This window comes from Meleagris gallopavo, chromosome 1, assembly GCF_000146605.3.
Source record: "Meleagris gallopavo isolate NT-WF06-2002-E0010 breed Aviagen turkey brand Nicholas breeding stock chromosome 1, Turkey_5.1, whole genome shotgun sequence".
NCBI lineage: Eukaryota > Metazoa > Chordata > Aves > Galliformes > Phasianidae > Meleagris > Meleagris gallopavo.
In genome coordinates this window covers 129,659,893-129,669,100 of record NC_015011.2, presented here as the reverse complement: position 1 = coordinate 129,669,100, position 9,208 = coordinate 129,659,893, and the positions used below count along the sequence as shown (strand labels likewise).

The 9,208-nt window shown below is 41.2% G+C and overlaps 1 protein-coding gene across 2 annotated transcripts in view; it reads right to left on the bottom strand.

Moving 5' to 3' along the window:
• NPAS2 (neuronal PAS domain protein 2) overlaps positions 1-9,208 on the bottom strand; it is a 95,475-nt gene that overhangs the window by 64,969 nt on the left and 21,298 nt on the right. Inside the window, exons 1-2 of one of the 2 annotated variants that reach the window (XM_003203152.4) lie at positions 4,557-4,646; positions 2,703-2,801 (exon numbers count right to left, since the gene is read on the bottom strand). The exons of the other annotated variant lie outside the window; for it this stretch is intronic. The gene's annotated coding sequence lies outside the window, so the exon portion shown is untranslated. Of the gene's footprint in view, positions 1-2,702; positions 2,802-4,556; positions 4,647-9,208 lie in introns of those variants that run through there. 2 annotated transcript variants of the gene reach the window in all.

Genomic DNA, 9,208 nt, shown 5'->3' with positions numbered 1-9,208 from the left:
TTTTTCCTCTCCAGAAACAGCAATTACACTAGCTATCTTTCAAATAAAATACAACTTCCAGTGTATTCTTAGACACCATGGGGCTCTGGGGAAGGATTGGTGGAAACACAGGTAGTGATAAATCACTGAAATTGAAGAACATGTGGGTGTTTAGAAAGGTAGTTAGATGACTAAATATGGATTTCAGTGCCGAACTCTCAGCACCCAAAATTGAAAATATTGACCTTGATATACAGTGCTGGTCTTCAGTGTGCCTTAACATGGTGAAAGGATTTGCAAGGCTTCAATGCAGGTAAGTCATGTCCCAAAATACAGACTAAGTAGGACTGTATTCGTAAAGCAGGCAAGTGAGATTTTCCCATGCTGACAACACTACTGGGGACACTCTTATTTCTCAAAACAGTGTTGTCCCAGAGAGAAAAAACAACTCTGTATTTTCTCAGATCAGAAACAAAAGTAGATGTTCCCATTTCATCCACTGTTTTCCAAAGTCAACACAAATCTTGGCAAAGGAGCATATTTTATGAAGTTATGTGGACTGACTTAATGTATTAATCTTTACAGTGACACAGATTATTAGAAACTCAATGATATGTGGAATGTTTTATGATGTGCTTTCACTCTGATAAATAGCTAATCACCATATATTTGTGACAACAGAACATTACAGGAAGCAGTGATATGTATTCCGAAAAACACCATCGGTCCTTTTATGCCCTCTGCATAATGTTCTGTCATCTGTGATGCTTAACTTTGCAGCGTTGCTTTCAAAAACACCAAAAATGTTCATAATGAAAACCCTAACATTTGTCAAATGCCTCCTTTCTGGTCTTTGTGGTGGTGTTTTTATTTCCCCAAGTAAAAGTGCATTACATGCCATTTGACAGCTGGTAATTGTATGCGTATTGAATTAAAGCATTGATTTTAATTTTCAAAGTCAAACTCACTCTCTTTTTAGCTGAATGAATTACTTTTTTCATTAGAGAAAATATTGGTGCTGGACTTCAGATACAGGATCTGAGCTTACACAGCCTGTCCCCAGGGATATTTTCTACTGCACTCTTTTGAAATATTGAAAGGTTCTAACTTACCCTTTATCCAGGAAAAAAAAAGAGAATAAATCTCCAAATGGTTAGCACAGCTCCTAAATTCATTGCTAGCTTTCAGCTATTTTCCATTGCATTCCAATTCTTTGGCTGCTAGGATGGCTTTTTGTCATATGGGATAAGAAATAACAGGCTGGGCAAAGTGTGGGTGAGAAGCCTTGAAAGAAATGCAGGTGCTGCTAGGAACTGCACAGATTATGCCATGGATATCAATCTATATTTGAGTCAATGGTAAGGCACATTTAAGAAGACTCTCTGGGAAACAGAGGCTCTCTGATACTTTCCCCTATATTATCCTTTTCATAGATCCAGATACTTTTCTCTCTCTAGTCTGCTCCTGAGGGGCTTAAGTGCAGACCGCAGTAGACACTCTCATGTGGAAACCATAGAGGGGAAAAAAAAGAGGGATCATAGGTTGTCATCCCAAAGAGATGTTCAAAAAAGGACTGTAGCTTTGTGCCAAGTTTCTGAACACAGGCTTCTTCTACTGCTATCTCAAAACCTAATCACCATGAGCCAAGTCTCTGACCTGTTGCTCTTATCATGCATTCAAAGGCATCTGCTGCTTCCTTATTCTTCAACTATCAAACCAATTATCTCTGGCTAAGTCTGGATTTTGTCCCACTCTGGAGTCTGTGAAGCTGTTCAGCCTGCCCTGACATCTGCCCCCTCCACCAGGGAGAGCCTTCTCCTCCCCTCCTCCTCCTGCAGCATCACCCCATCCAAGCTTGGCCTCCTGCAGTGCTCAGTTGGGCTGAGGAGACTGGGCCTTTCTGCCCTCACTCACAGTCCTGACAGGGAGATCAGGCCGCTCTGCTCTCACATCAGTAAGAAGCAGCAGCAAGTCCTTTGAAAGAAAAGGAGCTAAGGCCCTATAAACCTGGCTTGGAATTATGGCCTAACTCTGTATGCCAAGCTGCTACAGCAGAGCTGGAAGGAGTGAGAGCAGCAGCTGCTGCCCTTCCACAGACAGGTTTCCTGCTAATGAGGAATCACGTTTTGGACAAGGAATGTGCCCACCTACCTACAGCTCCATCCACCCTGGCGATGTGACAGTTGGGCTGAAGATTTTTTTGTCATGCCATGACTCCTCTATTTGTTGCATAGTGGGCTGAACAAAAAAACTCTCTGCAGAGTTTAAGAATTAATTTTAATACTCTGTTTCAATTCCTCCATGCCTCAAGATCCCGTGTGCATGCCACAGCTTTCTCTTATTTCTCTATCTAGCAACTCACTACTTCCTCACAGGCACTGTTACAAAATCCAGAGATAAGACTTAATTCAATCCCACTGAAAAAAAAAAAATTGTATGTGGAGAAAAGCAGATGACGTCCTACCTCATGCATTTTTGCAGCTCTGCTGGTATACGTGAAAGAAAATGCTAGTCCACACTAGTTACTCTGGATCTTTTCTCCTCTAAAACCTGTGATTCTTTTTGCAGCTGTGCATTAACATGGATTTCCTCTGAGGCATAATAAAAATATCACAGTAGTGACATACATCATCTTTTGGACGCCATGTTCTGTGATGAAATTTTTCACGGTACACTTAGTTTGCATTTGTCCAAAGTAACTGAAAGTGAGAATGTGCACTGACCTGCTCCAGAGCAATCGTATTAGCCACCAATAATGCAGAAGATCACGTGCGTCAATTTGACTCTGTGCAGCACAGTGTGTTTACTATTTCTGCAATAAACTGTGGAAGAAAATAAAGTGTGAGAGCGTTTCAATCATGTCTAGCTGTCCTATTGCTATAGTATTACTTTAACAGTAGAAGCAGACTGGGGATATATGCACAGGTCTTTTCTCTGTCTGGCACAGATGTCTGTTTTACCAACCACTTTTTGTTTCTAATTCTTATTTTAGCCAAACTCTTACAGCCTTTACAAATAGCCAATACAAATGCTGATCTCTATTTCCGCATTTAGACCAGCCACTGTTATACTGCTTCCATTTCAGTGTGATAAAGGAAGCTACCGGTTCAGGAGTTTGTTGCTCATTTGAGGGATAGCTGCTATTCTACAAATGAAGGGAGCAATTGATGCAATTTCTTTGCTGTACAGCTTTCGCTCATTAATAAATTGATTCTGTAAAAATTGAGGGTGCAATTATGGATGAGGAGAGGAGATCATGCACTCATTCAAATATTTCTTGATATCAGAATTAGGGAACCTGACACTAATCAGAGCCATGCCCATAATGAGGATTTTCTGAGAAGCTGATGCTCCTTGGAATGCAAAAGTGAACCATACAGCAGCACATAGGGTTGTTATTATCTGGAAATAATAGGATGATAGCAGATCTTCATGTGGGGTTGAAAGAATCGTGAGCATTTCTGGCCTCTATCCAAGGACAACCGGGAAGAATTTGGGGGAATTAGGGGCCTCTTCAAGAAAAAAGGTGCTGGCAGCCCTGGGATGATGTGGATTTTATATATGATTCTTTTGTCGCTAAGATTACACAAGCTTCCAGCCTTGTCTTTGCAAAATATTAAAAGATTTTAAACGGGCTTTACCCTAGAGAGCCAGATTCCAAAAGGATGTTACACAAATAAAGTGATGAATGGGATGCCTATACATCGTTTATTTCCTCTTGGAATTGGTGACCTTCCATCACTCAGTAGTTTCCTTCACACTCCCTCACTTGCGAATTACAAGTTAATCAAGAGTACAATGGAAACAATGCATGCATAGCCTGCTCACTGCATTCATCTCTCTCCTCAGGGCGGATTACGGATGTTGAAGTTGTAATGAGTTTTCTTTTAGTCCAGTTTTGACCTCAATTCTGACTTTACCAGCAAAAATGTATTGTGTGAAATTACACAAGATGTATTTCGAAAATACACTGGTGATCTGGGAAAGGGTTTGTGAAGCAGGATTAGTTTTAAAAAAGTAAGAATATCTCCTGTTTTTTAACCACTCTGATGTAAAGTGAGAAATGGGAATGGAAAAGAGGTCTCCTGTACTATCTCCTAAATCCTACTCCTGGTTTTGTCACAGAGAATGATTTTGATGCTATTTCACACTTATCAGCACAGAGGAAACAGTATTTCAGCATGCCGATCTGTTTTACAGAGCCTGAGCCCGGGCTTGTGGGACTTCCCCTCAGAGGGAATGCAGTGCATCTGTTGCAAATATTTATTTTCAGACTATACAGATACACAATACCAGTGAATGGAATACAAGGAAAAACTGTTCTCACACAGTTGATAATACCAGTGGTAACAAAGAAGGAATTATTCTCATTATAAAGAAGAGTTGATCTGAAAGGTAAAGAGAGGTGGTAATTAATTTCTTTTAATAGTCACACTGGGATCTCCTGTAGTGTGCGGTCTGATGTTAATAATATATTTTCCCCCCTATAATTAATGTTCATGTTCTGTTCCTGGGGGATTCTTCTCCACTATTCTCAGCATTGTCATTAGTCAAGCACACACAAGCAACTTGAGCACCTTGGTCGATGCAATATCTAACTCAAGCTCTGCTTCTCTTCCCCGTATCTGGTCCCCTGCCAGGTGAGTGGCAAATGCCATCACTGGAACACGCAGCCTCAGGAAATCTGGGAAATAATAAAGCATTTTGCCCTATTTCAGAGACATGCTAAATGCTAACAAAACAATAGGATAGCACAAAGAGCAAATAACCCTCTCTGCCTGTCCTGCTTTCTGAGGTTTGATGTTCCGCGACAGGGAGGTGGAGACTGGCTCCTTGCTGACCTCATAGAGTCACGAGGCAGTGCCACAGCAGAGCGACTAGGGAAGACCTAGGACTTCAGAGCAACCCGTGGCTCTTGGGCTGTGTGCTGAGGGCACAGGCAGAGAATGAAGCCAGGGCAGAAGCAGCACAGCATGGGCTTCTGCTGGCTGGCTGCCAGTCTCTGGTGTAAACCAAAGCCCTTCTGAAATAGTTGCACTATGCACCAGAAGCCAGTCAGCAACAGAACTGCTCTAAAATCCTCTCACTAAGCCATGCTGGATGTTCTTTGGATGCAAACATGGGCATGATTCTGCCCTTTTTTGGAAAGAAACAAATCTGAGTGATGAGCTGGTCCTTAACAGAAAGAGCAGAAAGGCAAAAAGCTTAGGCAGGACTAGGTAAACAAATGCTATGATGTTGTACCAGTTTCTCCTGGAGTTTTATACTTGTTTTTATTGTAGGGATCCTGCAGGACAAAGTTGCCATGGAAGTTACTCTTCTCCCCTTACTTCTCCCCTTACCTTGAGCTTGCAATGGATGCTGATTTGCATTCACCATGTTTTAGAAGATAAGGGAGGATGACTCTGTGACTCTCAGCAGACATGAAAGAAAAGGAAGGAACATGACAAAGAGCTCAGATATATTCTTTCTGTTTCTGAAAGGCAGCAGAGATGTGTGTTCAGGAGAACACAGATGCAAATGCCTTTTTTTTTTCTTTTTCTAAGGGGCAAAAACTTCCCAAAAATAAATGTTTCCAGAGGTGCTATGTCTCTGCTCTACCCTCCTACACTGCTGCTACACTGCTCTACCCTCCATGGTTGCTGCTGCTGGCCACTCCTAATGCACATTTCCACCTCAGCACATCAAGCCCTATACACTTTCTGATTTCAGCTACAGAAATGTAGTCCAGACAAAGATTTACATTTTCTGAAAACGCCTTCACATATAAAACATAACAGTTTCCTGAGCTTCTCTCCCCTTTAAGGAAAAACTGAAATACCTCCATGTTTCATGTCAAGACTAAATTTTATTTATTTCTTTATGAATAAGAACAGTATTATGCCTAATTTTGTTTGCGCATATAAAATTCTCTAGATGTATGTCTGAGAAAAAAGGATATAGTTCTGAGAAAAAGAGAAAAAATCTTGGCTTTTGTATACGGCCTAGTATTAAAGACAGAGCTGTAATGCACACAAAGTGCTTCTTGATGTTTCTGGCTAGTTGACATATCTCTAAAGCAGTAAAATTAATGAGTAAATAACTAGAAAGATGGAAAGAGAGTACTGCTATTACTGACCCATTAGCAAGGTTCCTAAGATTCAGAGATACTATATAAGCAGGTTTAAGGTCAAAATGCATAAATTCATACGACACAAATCCATCTTTCTAGAAGAAATGTTTGCAAAATCAGCATTCATATACAGGATATAGCTAATACAGCATAGTGACTTCATAATAACCTATCTGGAAATACTTTATTGTGTGGAAAATACTTTGAAGGGTAAAGTTCCAGACACTATTTTAAACATTGCACATTCTCCTGCTCAATCTGACAAAGTATGTTTCTCAAATACATTCCAGTCTTTCTCATGTTTTCCAAATTTATATTTTCTATTTTGCACTGAAAAAAAAATGAGGGAATGGAAAGCAGAGAGAAAATATGTTGTTGAAGGTATCAGTAAATACCTGCATTCAGTTCAACCTGCATCTGGTAAATGGAAAACTGAAATACATCTTCTCTTTACTGGACAAATTCGAATTTTCTGAAATCTTCAGTAAAAAGTAATTAGATGTAATATACATAGCAGCTCTCCACATTAGAAGTGTCTCATTTGCAGATAACATAGAAGTTACTTGCAGATGGTGTCCATTGGTGTAGGTGTTTCCCAGTGTAAGTAGTCTCCTAAATGACCTGGAGCTTCTTCTCCCACACTGAGTAACCAGTTTGATCCAGGAGGCACTGCAGGCACAATGCAAACTGCCCATGCAGGTTCCCAGTTCCGGAGACCAGTGATGGATAGTGAGTCCCTGATAGATTGTTCACGCCCTTAAACCACAAAGCTTTGGAGGCCATCTCCTCTGAACTGGCAGACACATAATTTCCAGTAAGAGAGCCAAGGTAAAGCCATGTAGTGGGGCTGCCTCATACTCTACCTTTCCCGTGCAACTGAAGACTTCTAGTATCAAATCTAGTATCAAAGCTTCACATGGGGAAATGATCCTGCTGGGGCAGAGAAGCAAGGAGGCTCTGAAGGCTGTTTTTAATAAATTGAGGAAAATAATTTTACATTTTGAATTACATCGAGAATGCATCCTTTTGTCTAACGCTCTTGTACCCACCTGGGAAGCCTGTGTCTTAGGTACACCGGTTCTGCTCATACCGAAAGCTTGTTTCTAACTAGAGGGTAACTAAAGTTCTTTTTAACACCTGTACTTTATGGATTTTATATGCTAATGTGAAAACCTGTCTTGAATATCTAATCCGAAAATGTTTTACTTTCTTCTTCTGTACTCTTAAGTAGTTAGTCCTGCTAATTCAGCTCCATCAGGATGAAAGGCATTAAATGAAATGTCTGGAAGGAATTAATTTAAGTGCTTATCAAAGACTGGTAACATCAGTTTTCACGGGTAAGTAAAATGAATGCATGTGAACGGGAATTAGATACATTGATTCAGCTCTATTGTGAAAACAGCTTGGAGATAATGCCCAGGAAAACATGCATCATTTTAATAGAACAACTACAATGACCCTGACTACACTAACTGCATTTCCACTTTGTCAAAATCAGTGTCAAAATGCCAACAACAGCATAAAGCTCATATTTGTTCCATGAGGAGCCCATTTTACAATGGGACTTTGAGAAAAAAAAAATAAATCATTCATCTCCTCTGTGAGGAGACCTCATTGCAGCCCTCCAGTACTTAAAAAGGGATTATAAAAAAGAAGGGGAATCAACTTTTTACTTGGATAGATAGTGATAGGACAAGGGGGAATGGTTTTAAGCTCAAGGAGGAAACATATAGATTGGATCTCAAGTTCTTCACAGAGTGAGCGGTGAGGTGCTGGCTCAGGCTGCCCAGAGAGGTTGTGGATGCCCCATCCCTGGAGGTGTTCAAGGCCAGGTTGGATGGGGCCATGGGCAACCTGGTCTAGTGCCAGATCTGGAGGTTGGTGGGTCTATCTGCAGCAGGGAAGTTGGAACTTGATGATCCTTGGGGTCCCTTCCAACCCAAACCATTCTGTGATGCTATGATTCTATGATTCTTCCTCACTACTCACCCTTGCACAGAATAAACTGTTAAACTCAATTTGCAGCTGTGGGGACTCTTTTTTGCAGATACGTAAGATTTTAAGGGCTATTATTAGCTAACTGAAATGAAACTGCTGTTCATATGAAAAGCTTCAATGCAAAATCAGGACGAAATGACCTGAAACAAGTATGGACTCCATATCTTGCCAAAAAGACCTGTTACAGCAAGGGCTATTCTGCTGTGGGTGGAGGCGTCAAGAAGCTAATGAGGATTGGCATGCACATAGTCTAGGAACAACACTGTTGAAGGCTGCAGTACTACTTTAAAATGACAGAAGAAGTAACAGTTTCTTGAGACTGTGTCTGCTGCTGAAGAGAGCAGTGTCTGGTCAGTGACTTGTTCAGTTGGAACAAATGAGCACCAATCACTGATGTGAGACTTCAAGCAACTTACAGCTTTCTAGGCTTTGTTTACTTGCAAGCCACATATGTGCACGAGTTGCCTCTATGAGCATTCTTGCCTCTATCATCTGCAGTGATCTGAATCCCACAAAGCAACAGCTCTGACTGGAATGCCACAGGCTCTGGGACAAACCTCTTCTTGTACCTGGGTCCTCCTTGACCCAAATGACCTAAAGTCAAGTGTCTGTTACACAGGGTGAAGTTAGCAAGTTAGAAGTCCCTGGAGGCCCACTAGGCTGGACTGTGTACAAACGCCATCAGAGCTAATGGCTTGTGAAAAACCCTGGAGCAGATATGGGCCACAAGAATACACTGAGTCCAAGGGCTAGTGCTAGAGGCAACAGGTGGACGTGTGGCTGCAGGAATGTTAAGTGATAAATCCTGAAAGCTTAGCAGGGATGGATGAAGGCAGCTGGTATTGGGACTGAAGAACAGTATGTTAGTTGTGCTGTGGGGAAGAGCACATGAACTCTAAGCCCAATATGGAGCCATACAAAGCCAGTAAAAAAGCCACCAGTAAAAAAGCTGATTAGTCCTTGCTGTAGCTCAGCAGGCCTTGTTGGCTGTACCTGCAGACCGAGTACCTCAGACTCATCTGTTTTCAACCCTAACCCTCATCCTAAATCTAATCCTGCCTTTAATTATCACCTGAAAACTCCTACTCCTTAATATTAACATTAGATTTGGGTCCAAAG